Source organism: Syngnathus leptorhynchus, chromosome 14, assembly GCF_054491065.1.
Source record: "Syngnathus leptorhynchus isolate UIUO chromosome 14, UIUO_Slep, whole genome shotgun sequence".
Classification (NCBI taxonomy): Eukaryota; Metazoa; Chordata; class Actinopteri; order Syngnathiformes; family Syngnathidae; genus Syngnathus; species Syngnathus leptorhynchus.
The window spans coordinates 1,869,552-1,882,346 of NC_141208.1; the positions used below are offsets into that span (position 1 = coordinate 1,869,552).

Here is a 12,795-nt window from a genome sequence, read left to right on the forward strand (position 1 = left end):
AAGCAGTGGCAAAAACACTTTTGGTTTTTATTAAATGCCTTCGGGTCAGATTCACAGCAGGTCCTTTTGCTTTGCTTCACTTCAAAAGCAATTTCTTGGTTTTTTTTTATGGATGGGCAAGTACTGACTTTTCTTTCCTTTCCATCAAACATTTGAATTCAATACTCAGCATACAGTATGAAAAGATAAATGAACTCCACCGATGCGGAATTCCAATCGCTCGGTAAATCTTCTCTCCGGGACGCCAAAACGCGTTTTGCCCGAGTGACAGCGTTTTAAGCACAGCGTTGCCAACAATACTTTGCCATAGCAGCACTACACTGATTGAATGGTAGAATGCTAAGTTCATCTTTTTTTTTGTCAGCCACAATTTTTTATTTTGACAAATACTTCAGAAGTTTGCTATGAATGGTTTCTTCACAGTCCTGATTGCATCTTCTTCGAGGTAAAACACGCTCAGCTACAGCTTGAATTGCTTAAAACATCTTTTATCGCAAATTAGACCTACTGACTAAAAAAAACAAAAGATTTCGTGTCTGAGCAAGTCATTAATTTCTGAAACGGGAAGCCCACCGAGTTGAGTCGAGCTGTCAGATAAAGATCTGTCTGTTGTGTAAACGTTGCAATAATCCGCTTGTAAATAGTTTAACGACAAATTAAGATCCATCTATGAAGGGGAGATTTTCAGATGGTGATGGGCAGGGAGGCGATATTAGACAACAGATGATAACCGCTCGAAGGTAGCACGCAGAAACCTCAGAGGCATGCATACTTTAGATCACTCACTCACTCGCTTATTAAAACCCAAAGCAACCGCTGACAGAACCTTCAGAGGCTTCCGGCGGCTCGATGGAAGAGTGAGTTTATGCAACATTTGTGAGACAAGACAATCGGAGCGTTTGAAAGCAAAAAATAAAGGGCGGGGGGCTGTTTGCGGGACTTTGGCACTAGAAACAGGTGATGTTGGCTGAAACACTGTCGCCTCGCATTTTAAACGCTTGACGAATTCAGTCAAATCCCGTTTGTTGGACTTTGCCGCCCTGCCGGCTGCGCAAGGACATCTGCGGTCTTGGTGGGGAAAGGCCGGAAACGCGACGGGACGCAAAACCGTAAGCTGCTTCCGCACGTGGACGTGAGTGACCCAGAGGGGCCCGTGTGAAACAACGCAAACATGCGACTTAACCGGCCAGTGGCCTTGGGTAGTTTTTGCTTTATGTCTGCAAAGTACTCGGCGGGTAAAGCAATAAAAATGTCTCGCAGGGCAGGTTGAGGAAATTGTGTGAGCCTTGGCCAACATTAAAATCATTAGAACATGTCAGGGTGCAGCAGGGCTCCAAAGCCCCCCCCCCCCAAAAAAAGACATTCCTTTATATTTTTCTGGAATCTACCCAGGATTTACTCGATTTAACCTAAATACAACACAAGCTGTTTTTTGTTGTTTACAGTAGTTTCAGTGTATTGATTGTTCCTTGTTTTGCTATTTTCATTGACGACGCTCAGTAAATCTAACTGGAAAGATAAGATGATTTTGATGGAAGCTCAGTGGATTAGTTTGCCCCGTGTGTGTGACAAAAGACATGAAACACACTTTAAGGAAAGGCAGCCTTGTTCAAACGTGTCAGTTTTACACCATCAATTAATAATCCAGTCAAATATTGCCGGCAGAACGCATTGGCTGCGTGTTAAGTTACAAAGCGGCTAGCTCATGAAGAATGCAATTAGCAGAGTTTTAGAGAGTGACCAAAACTTGGATTAATAATGAATTAGTTCTTCTGCCAAAAGTAGTTATGCGGTTACAAAGAGTGTAAGCACAATTTGAAAGCTAAGATTCTGTATTGTTTTTGGCTTTTGGCTATAACGCAATATGATTGATAAGCGCGTCCATTGCGGTTATGATTAAAAATGAGATGAGCTATGTTATCATCACCAACCCTTTTAAAATCGTAGAGGAACAAGAACGCCGTGTTCTTGTCGAAACATCCTGACTATTTCGCTATTCCGGGCAAATTGTACTCTCTTTTGACTTGAGATAAAACGGAAAGGAACAAAGGATAAAAGCTAACACATCTATATATAGACAGTGTCTACAAAAGCACGAGGTGGGGGGGGGCGGCGCTCGTTCCTCGGCTTCATATGTTAAGAAAAACGGGCTACTTCTATCACACAACGACTTGGGCATCATAAATCAGGTTCTTTCTATCTCTGGCTTTTCCAAATACCTCACTTGGAAGCTTAAATTGAAGATACATAGATTGCCAGCTATGTTGCGCCATGGCGGGGGGTTTCTAAGTACACGCCTGATGTGAGTTTGTATACGTGCAACGGGGACGACTCGACCCAATATGTGAAGAAAAGCAAAGTGATCAGCCCATCTCGGCCATAAATCAATGCCTTGGTCAACGTGGCCGAGAGCATTTTCAAACCCATTTGCAGACGATAATGCCAGCTATTCCTTTCAGCCTCAGGGACGATGTGGGGTGGGGGGACAGCTGTGTAGGGAGGGAGCCAGTCTCATGAATCATTAGCCTTTTAGAAGCACCGCGGCATATATCTCACCTTAGCTGTCTATAAGGTCCCTTCCGATTCTTCCCAGTAGGAAAAAGCATACCAAGTGAGGGCCACGACGACATGAAAGAGCAAAATACTGTCCTGCTTCGGCAAACCCAGCGAAAAGTAGAGCAAGGCTGTACATTTACACATTAAGCAGCCAAGAAAAAAAAAGAACAAGCCAAGAGACGCTGCCGTGCTGAATAGATTCCCCCCCACACCATTTTATTTCTTTGCGCGGAGAAAAGAGCAGAGGAATTAGTCAATTAGTGTCAACCGGTGACTTGAGTTTTTTAAATTTATTTATAAATATGAACAATGCTAGATTTTTATTTTATTTTTTTAAATGTGCTCCAAATTTTACACTAAAACTTCCTAACATCTATTACGTGCTTGACAGATTTAGAAAAGGTGAGTAGTTGTACTATTTTTTTTTTGGTGTCTTATAACATTGAATAAAATGGAGCTGCATTCATTTCTGTCTCAGTGCTCAGTACAATGCGTCTGAAGCCACGTAAAAAAAAAAACGCAAACAGAGACATTAGCTAGGCCTTGTGAGTACCGAGACCCAAGAGAGACTAAGACTCTTGGAACACTCGGTATTGTAATACCCTTACCTTGATGTGAGATGCACATTGTTACCACTTTAAGAGATTGCAAAGCAATAAGAGCTTCCCCACTCGAGTTGAAAACGAGCGTCCTTTAAAGGCATTACAGGTCCGACCGCAGTGCTAGTAAAATTGGGCGTTTTACTTCAAAGTTCACGCTCGATACACTTGGAGTGGGTTCGCACTTAATTAAATACTCCACGGGGCAAAGTGTGCCTGTAAATTGTAAACGAATTAATCCCATCGCTCGTCGGAATGATGCAAACAACATGGACTTGAGACGTTGGGGAAAAAATGTCATTCAGCCGTAATGCTTCATTCCCGTTTCGATAATAGGAACGTCATGAATAAATGTCTCTCAATAAAAATGAAGCGAGGTACCTACGCGCGTTCTCAAATCAAATTTCATGCTTTTTAAACCCCAGTCTTGAAAATCAAGAGTCTATGTTCAAAGCATGAAAGTGCACATTAGCACGGCAGGCAGAGATGTTTGACACCAATCACCATATTTATGAGTACCACGACGTTCCAGTACGAGGGAATGTCGTCTATGAGCGTGACATTGACCAAAGGCCGTCTGGAATTTAATGAGAAAAAATAGTTTTATATGTGTAATGAAGGCACAAACTTTGGACTTAGTTTATGTTTCAGGCTGAATAAATTACCATAGAAATATATATCGGTGAGTTTAACTATTGATGAATTAAGTTCACATCCAAAAGTGTGGCAGCAATTTGAAAGCTGGACTTGAAAGGGTTCCAATCTAAAATACGCACATACCAAGATGAATAGCAGCTCATTTTATCATTTCAGTAGCGAGGCACGTTTGCAGATAAGAGGGGGGGGGGGGGGGAAAGTGAAATGTTACTGCTTGTGGACAAATTGAATCTCACTGTCAAATATTTGGCTTGTTCAGTAACCACAACAACGTCAGCTTTGGCTGCAAATGGCCTTTCCAAGTAGAGTTTAAAACAAACGCACACAACCGAAGAAATATCTCACATCCCGTCAGTGCTCTTCAACAATAAATATCCGATAAATTCTATTTAACTTTGAAAAAGTCCAAAGTGATTGTCCAAACAGCCTTGTGACCTCACACTACAATATTCCATTAACTTTCCACGTGCAGTCAGGGACGTTTCCACCGTATTTCAACTCCACACTTCTTTTGTCACCTTGAAATGTATTCATCACAAAGAATATGCTGATAATGTGCAAAGGCGTGCGGGACGGTCATTTATAATATGAAAGGCGGTATTTAGCCGGCACCAGAACAAGTCAACATGCCGACACCGCATTCAAAGCCAGTTCTTTTGATGTTTTGCTATTTATGTTGCGCGGCGATAAGACTGAAACGGTATAAAACCAGGTCATTGACGAGTAAAGTACTGCGGATTTAGTCTTATCGCAATAGCTATGATTAATTCCTCCACTAGAAAACAAGGCCAACTTACAGCATACAACTCTTGTCTTTTCAAAGATATTTTAATAGTAGCGAGTACTAGCGTGTAGAGATCCTCGCCAAGGTCAAACAAAACCTGATCAATAAGACACTGAAATGAAAAACACAAATTCAGTGAACTATCCTCCCATCGTCGACAGGCAAATTCCCCAACGGTTTCTTCTTTGGCTATTGTTAGCTTGAGCTACATCTATCTGTGTATGGTTAATGTATAGTATTTAAATGGCTAATAATAGCATCTGTGCGAGGACGCGTGAAAGTAATTATGGCTTCCAATGACAAATGGATACTTAAGAGATGCAATCACCCTTTTATGGTCCGCTTGTTGTCACACGTCGGCGTATTTCAATAGACTAACGGCTAATTTATCCGCTTCGTTGTGACCCACGTTTAAACATTGAGACTTTGCTGGGTGAAATATTTGCCGATTTATTCTTGATCATCTGCTCAAAATATTGTTGAAAATTAACGCTTACTGCTTTACCGAGACGAAATATTGGTGATTGGCGGAGGTGCTAAAAGAACATTTCTGCCGTTGTTAAAAAATAAGATTGTCATCGTACAGCGACGATATGGAAGAGGCGCATGTAAACAGGGCGGGATTGAAATAAACAAGCCCGTCTTTATCGGCATGATGCATTGCCTGACCATGAGCTGTCGTATGACATGATGCGATGCTGTCAGCGCTAATGATCTCTGACGGCATTACGGCGCTGTCAGGAGGACACAGTCGGCACTCAAAGCCAAGGCCCCCGGTTGCGAGGGACCTGTCATCTTGCTTCCTCGCCGCCAAACCCTCCCACTCCTTTAAACTCCTTTTTATCCGCCGCATCAGCGTAGAGTGCAAGGCGCGCATTTTTCCCGTCGCCTTCTACGCCGCTATTGGCTGATCTACATCGTGAAATGTTTTTGCTCGTACGCCAAATAAGGTGATAAGAAGGCGGTCCGTTGCCAAGTGTAGCGAGGCGATGTTCACTTGGGCTGTCAGTCAGTACGTTCTGACAAAGTTCCTCGATACTTGGCTCTAATTCTTCACTGTCGGCGTGATTTGCACACTTGACGGAGCACTACAATATTAGCCTCAGACTTAATATTCGAGCCAGAACTAGAAATAGTGAAGACACAAAATGGGATTTTTTTTCTGTGTGTGTGTGTGTGTAATTTTGTGCTTATTACAGGTATGCAGTGCACTCAGGGAAAAAAAAAAAACACGGTTCATGTTTTTTAAGGTCACTGTTCGATTCACAGACGGTAGCGTACGGGGAAAGTAGAAAGTATGCTTCCTTTCATTTAAATAGTACCGTGGTCCTTGAAGACTTTAAAGTGAAACATGCAAGCAATTACTAAGGTCACTAATAGATCATGTTGCATATTTATGGTGATCTGTTTTGAGAAAAAAAAAAAGGGTCATTTTGTCAATTAAATTCCGTCCCCAAAAACGATGACAGATGATTTAAAAACATACCAATATATATACAACTGTAATTTTCCTTCAAAATGTATAAAATGAATGACAATTTTCTATTCTTTTCATTTCTACTTCATGATTGTAAAATCACCACAAAGGCACCCAATACCTTGAAATAAGGCTGGTATCAGTACCAATACCTAGTATCAGTATTCGCACCCATCCCTAATGATAAGTAACTTCAGATTTCAGAAATGCATATCAAACCGGTGGCCCTTTGCAATAATCAATACCCAAGTAGGCCTCATTTTCAAAAAGGTCAGCCACCCCTGCAATTAATTCTGAAATTGCTGTTAGCTTAACATTCCGTAGCAGAACCAACGCCTTGGTGGTGGCAGCCGAGTAGCGTATGCCTCAAGTCACATTCATCAACAATTAATTCCACACAATTGAGCAAATCCTTAACAACCAATTAATCGATTACCGTGGCCGTCCCTTGCGGCGGCAAAACATGAAATCCCATTTATCTGCAAAAAGCCCTAACAATCTCTGAGAGGAAAATTGGACGTCTGTGCCGCCACAAATGTAGCCATGGTGATTATGGGAGTTTGGGGGTCATTTTAAATGTCACAATGCTGTGAGTGATGAAGGGAGACGCCGGAAAGAAGTGTCTGCACGCATCGATTTGCTATGCGCTGCGGCTAATGTAGCGTGCTGCTAATGAAAATGGAGAATCGGTGGCTGAGCTCGCTGTGACAATCGGCTCATTGCTCATCGCAGACAACGGTTAATCTGCATCGCCTGTGCGTGCGTGTTTGTGTGTGTGTCACATTCGCACTTGCATATTTGATGAAGGCTGTACGCGTGACATTTAAGTTGGGCCTCATAAAGACAGCGGACTGTTTGACCTTATGTGATATTCAGCATCCGTCCAGGTAGAGTCTGTTTATTTGCGTGCAAATTTAATCAGGCGCTAACTTGAAAGGAGCCGCTGGGCGAGAACCAAAACAAAACCATAGAGGCCAGTAAGTGTGTATGAAAAATGAAGGCGCACAATTGCTGACTTGGCAATTACTGTAGACACGAGAATGTTTGGCCTTTAATGAGTCATAAAAACCTCACTTATGCATTACTGTGCACCATCATTATTTCATTCCGTAATCATTATTTTACACGGCTGGCAGAGAGCGAGTATCATGATCAATTTTACTCAAACCCTCAACTTTCTAAAATAAAAACAAAAAAAAGGAGCCAGAACATAGCGTGTTATGTTTCATCTGAAGCGGTTTCTCTGTGGGATAGCGCCAAACAAAAGCAACCTCCCGTTTACACGATGCGGCGAAAACAAGCAATTATGCCACAGTGTCAAAAACAAGAGGGATCACTTGAGCTAAACAAGCACACCGACGTATTGTTCAAATGGCATTCGGGTAAATAGCCGCACAGAAAGTTTGCATTTCTGCGTCGTTATTAGCTCAAGCAGGCGGAGCTGACGGATGCCTTAGACATTGTTAGCTGGACAACGCTGTCACTTTTCTTTTGATGTCAAACTTGAGAATTTTGGGGCAATGCTAGGATTTAAGATGGCAGTAAAAATAAACTGTCCCTTTTAGTTTGACGGCTAAACACGTTAAGCTACAACGCTATCGCTAAATATTTTTTTGCTCAAAAATAATGAAGCTGAATTGTTTTTACACTTAATTTTTTTAAGAATTAAGTTCTCTGGAAATTTTTTGGTGAATTGAAGTGGCCGTTGTAACCTGACTAGCATTTTTGAGAAATGTTGTCAAGTTTCGATATGATATCATTGCCTCCCGTTTTTAAACATTAGCATTTTCACCTAACAACTGTTTTGCCATAAAACATGCTGCTCATACTTACTCCATCATATATTTACGATTTAAGCAGTAAAAAATAAATGAGTCAGCGAGTTCAGGGAAGCCTTGCTCGGCACGAGGTTAATTCCTCTCCTAATACCGCTGAAATGAATCACCCTTTTCCTAATCCACTATGACATATGGATCATCAGCACATTAATTCATAAATGATTGGATTTTGCAGGCGATTTGTTAGAGTCGCTTACAAACTTGATTACAGGTGGAACAAACGTCCACCGTTCATGGATTCAAAATCAAGGCGAAATTGTGTTGGTGAAAAGTTGGCGTTGGAGGAGAAGCGAGGCCTTTCGACGGGCTCTCGATAATATCGTGTTTTTCCTCAAGCCGCTTGCCTAATAGCCACCTTGCCGACGGACAACTCTTCTTTAATGAGAAACAGACAGAATTGATTAACACTTAACCTCGCAATGTCGTCGTCCACGCTGGCCTCCTCGCTTGGCAGAAACAACACGGTCGGCAGTCAAACTCGGAAGAAAACAAGTACTTTTTAGTTCTGTTTCCACTTTTTGCCTCATTGCAGGGGTGCCCTATAAAAATCACTGGTGTAAATGGTTGATAATGCCACCAGTGGAGTCTTGAATGAGAGCTGGTTTCAATCAGCAGTCAAATTGCTCCCGCATTACCCTCGACAAGAGCAGTAAATCACTGCCTCCATGCCGCTGACGTCAAAGAGCGAGCGAGCCGTACCAACAGAAGCCTCTCCCTATACGGGGATGCTAAACAGAGCAGCGGCTTTAGATGCGACTTTATCAGATGTCTAAATGAGAATATTTCATGCGGTTATCTACTATATGGGTCGGAATCACAAGTGGACTCAACTAGAGCTTGATGCTTGCTACCAAGCATCAATCCCTTCACAGCCCCAGTTCTGGTTAAAAAGAGGCCTTGGGTTGTCCGTGCCAACGCCCCACCCAAAGAGTTGCTGATCCCACCCACCACAAACCAACAAAACCTCTCATTAGAGAAAGCCGGGGGCCTTGAAATGGCCAAGAATTTACCAAATGGGAGTTGGTCATGGACGACGGTTTCTCACCGTGTGGTCCGCTGAGTAGATTGACCTACTCCCCCACACCTCGGCCTGATATCGCCAAGCCCCGATGAGGAGGCCGAGGCAGATGCACTGGCGGGCGGCCCGGGCCGAGCCTTCTAGGAAATAACCCTTCGCAAGCGGCTCACAAGTGGCGTGCGCGTATTCGGGTCAACGAGCGACAGATGCATTTGGGAAGCAACGGGTTCAAAGTCTTTGACTGGGATGGAGACAAAAGGTTAAGGCTGAAGATAATCACTCTGCTTTCATGAAGGACTACAGCGTAATTCATGTTAAGAGGCTAAAATCAGAGGACAATCTTAAGATAAACAACAGCTCGAACTGATTACGTGAGGAAAATACCGTAGTTGTCAATTAACCTCGATTGGTTGTCGATACGTCGATTCAATTTGACAACTCTAAACATAAATGCATCCTCAAGTAAATAAAGTGGCCAATTGAGTACTCTCGGCATAATGTACTGTAAGCATGCGTTTGCTGAAAATTCAACTGTTTCCTTTTAATTGTCAGCCAACAACAATCATTCATGCATTCATCAAGTCCTCAGCAGGCTGCCAAGCAAAGAAATATTAACCTCCCGATTCCTCGACAGCAACTCTGAAGCTTGAGCCACAACGCCTACTTTGAGCCATTAGCAACTACCAACATCCCACAAAACGTCTGCATCAACACAGCATGCTGTAATAAAAAGCAAAACGATCACGAGGGGGAAAAAAAAATTAAATTTCTGCGGCATAGCGCACTGGAGGATTACATGGTGGAATATTTGGCCACCGTATAACAACATCCAAATAGCACCAGCTGCCTGCGCAATGTTTTACAGTAGACTGAGGCCTCGTATGGCGCTTGTAATGTAGTCAGCAGAACACAGCGGTAGGACAGCTTGATAACAAAGTGCCACCATGAATCTAAATGACAATGCACCATTTTGTCTCGCAAGAACTCAAGGTTAAGCGGGGCACGCCGAGCGCGCTTGGTCTTTAAATCCGACATCCTGAAGTGTTTCAAACTGGTTTCAAAATGATTCGAGAAGACAGCGCATCGGTCGTCTCTGGGCATTGAATACTAATGCTAAAAACAGTGCTAACAGAAGTAGAAATGTACTTCTTTTCAAGTTCATCAAAGAGCTCTGAAGATATCCAATTTATTAGCTTTTCTTTTCCTCTTCAGGCTATCATGCTGCACATCCAAATTGCATCACATGATCCAAAGAGTGTGAATCCTGCCCCAAGTGGAATCAACACGCCATGCCTTTTGCGGACACTAGACGTTTGGTCACCCATTTGAAACGGGCTAAGCCCAGCTTTCAGAATCCCACACAAGCAGCCGAGGCCTTGTTTTGTTTTTTTTCCCCCCCTTCTTCTTTTTAGATGCATCTGACGCAATTTCAAGAAACTATAAAGCTACGCTCTCCTCTATTGATGTCTGCATGATGTTGGCGAGACCATCCGGATTTCGACTATGAGGATGATTCCGCATGCAACCTGCAAGATTGCCATGCAGCACACCGCGGGCATCGCTCTAAAACCTTCCCGTGTGCATCGAAAAACACCCCCCTTCCTCTTCATCCTCCCCCTTCTCCTCCTCCATCCTTTTCTTTTCCCAGATTGGATCCAGCCTTGAGGATCGCTGTGGGCTATCACTACTGAGCTTCTATCTATGCATCAGCACAATTATAGACAAAAAAACAACAGAAGGCATTGTGGTGGTGATTGACAGGTGTCAGCAACATTCACAGCTTCTTCTTGATGCATGTGACGTCACGACTGCGGGCATGCACACGCACTCACAATCACACTTTTAATGAACAAGACGACGACACGTTTCACAACATTGGCTAAACCATTGTGGCTCTTTATATATTCATCTGTTTGTTTATTTTCAAATCCTGAGCAGGCTACGTCATTAAGGTCTTGCTTATTAAACTCATTGGGCGAATATTCTGTTTTATTTTTTTCCCGCACTAGTATCGAGGCGTAGTTGTCGAAACTCACTAAGCGGGAAGAATTTAATTGCAATAATGATGACAGGTGTGCTGAAAGTTCGAGAAAATTAACTCGACGACAGGAACGCCATTAGCTGTTGAGGCTTCGGGAGGTCAGCAACACCGGGGCTGACCTTCGCTAAATGTTACACCCCTCCGAACCCCCTCTCCCGCTCCAAACTGTTCCGTGACACCCCCAAACCAAACCCGAAGCACACACAGCGACAACCGCAAGCACAAGTTAAGTTAAAGAAGCAAATTGGTTACTTACGGAGTCTCCTCGTTGTCGCCGTCGACGTTGGCATGTCTTCCCCCCCCTCCACCACCACCACCACCTTTGGCGTTCCGCGTCTTCCACTTCGGAGCCAGCCAGGGGAAATCCACGTCACGGGGACCAAAATTGAAAGAGTAAAAACAGTCCAAAGGGTTTGCGATGAATTGAGAGCATGTAAGAAGGAGAAAAGAAAGACAAGGTCCTACCCCAACCCGGTCGTGGAGACAAGTGAGCGGATCTATTAGGTGCCCGCACATGCGCATGGGCACAAACACCCCCCCACCACTACCACCACCAAAAGAAAAAACCTTCCCAAAAACACAAAAGTGTTCTGTTATTGCTCAGGTGGACATTTAAAATATACGCACCGGCTTCCCTCAATGAAGTAGATAAGGCGAGAAGAGGGAGAGAGTCGAATACGTCTCTCAGCCTCTACTCAGGAACGCTTCTTCTCGCCGCCTCGGAGGAGAGACGACTTGCTTCGGTCGGTCGACCGGCAGGGGCTTCGGCTCCACTCGGCAATCTTCGGCACTATTCGCGAAATCCTGGGAAAAATAACAGTTTGCTGCTACCAAAGGCACTGTTTCTCACGTCATCGACTAAATAAATGACTAAATGTTTTTTGATTGTGTTAATATTAAAAACACACATCCATTTTTATTTTAAATTGGAATAAAGTATAAGTGTAAACACGCAGTGTGTCAAACTGTCCCCTAAACATGAGAAGCCACTTTAACAAGAGCATTGAAATTACAATACAGTGAGGGGTTCTGGAGCAAATTAAATACAAGATTCCTTCAGAGCCTGAAATGCCCATTACACTACTTCCCGCAAATAGAATGCCCTTCCCCAACCCATCTTTCCCCACTAAAATCCCATTTGTCATCCTTGCTCTCACCTTGTGAAGGCTCAGGGCAACGCTGTAATTTATAATTTATACGCACAAGCAGGCCAACTTTTTCCTGCCCCTTTCGCTGAAAATTGTTTTTTAAGAGATGGCGGAGGCGGAGACATCCGCTTTTGACTTTACTTTTGAATTCAGAATTAAAAAAGGCAAAGCATTTGTGTCGTTCAAAAAAATCTTTCATCTTTAAAGTACTCCAGCTATATCAGCATTGCAAAATCCATAACGCCATCAAACCATCTGGCAAACAAGCATGGACGCGGCCAACGGCGACACGGGGGCTCGACTTGCTTTGTAAGTGCGTACCCACTCAAGCGTTTCACCATGCAGGTGAGGCCTCCCCTAATGAGGAACTTGAATGTCTTAAGAATTCTAACAGCTCACCGACACCCACCTTTCTTCACCTTAGCATGATCAATCATTAACTCAGTGGACCTTCCACTGAACCTTTTCCATCTGCCGCTGAAAATCAGCCTAACTTAGCGAACTTGAGCGCGTTTACGAAATACAATATTGACTTGAAGTGCATTGTCCCTTTAACCCCCCCCTAAAAACAAATACTTGTCCAATTTCTACCAAATCTGTTCTACATACAGTAAATAGGTTTGTGTCTCAAAGTATCACAAGGAAAACCTCACAACTTGCCACAAACCAATATAACT

The 12,795-nt window shown here is 43.3% G+C and overlaps 1 protein-coding gene across 3 annotated transcripts in view; it reads right to left on the minus strand.

Moving 5' to 3' along the window:
* Positions 1-12,795, minus strand: part of LOC147045882 (receptor-type tyrosine-protein phosphatase F-like) — a 180,470-nt gene that overhangs the window by 96,086 nt on the left and 71,589 nt on the right. The window contains exons 5-6 of one of the 3 annotated variants that reach the window (XM_085929539.1): positions 11,598-11,774; positions 11,227-11,312 (exon numbers count right to left, since the gene is read on the minus strand). The gene's annotated coding sequence lies outside the window, so the exon portion shown is untranslated. Of the gene's footprint in view, positions 1-11,226; positions 11,518-11,597; positions 11,775-12,795 lie in introns of those variants that run through there. The other 2 variants (XM_085929542.1, XM_085929543.1) reach the window with 2 other exon arrangements.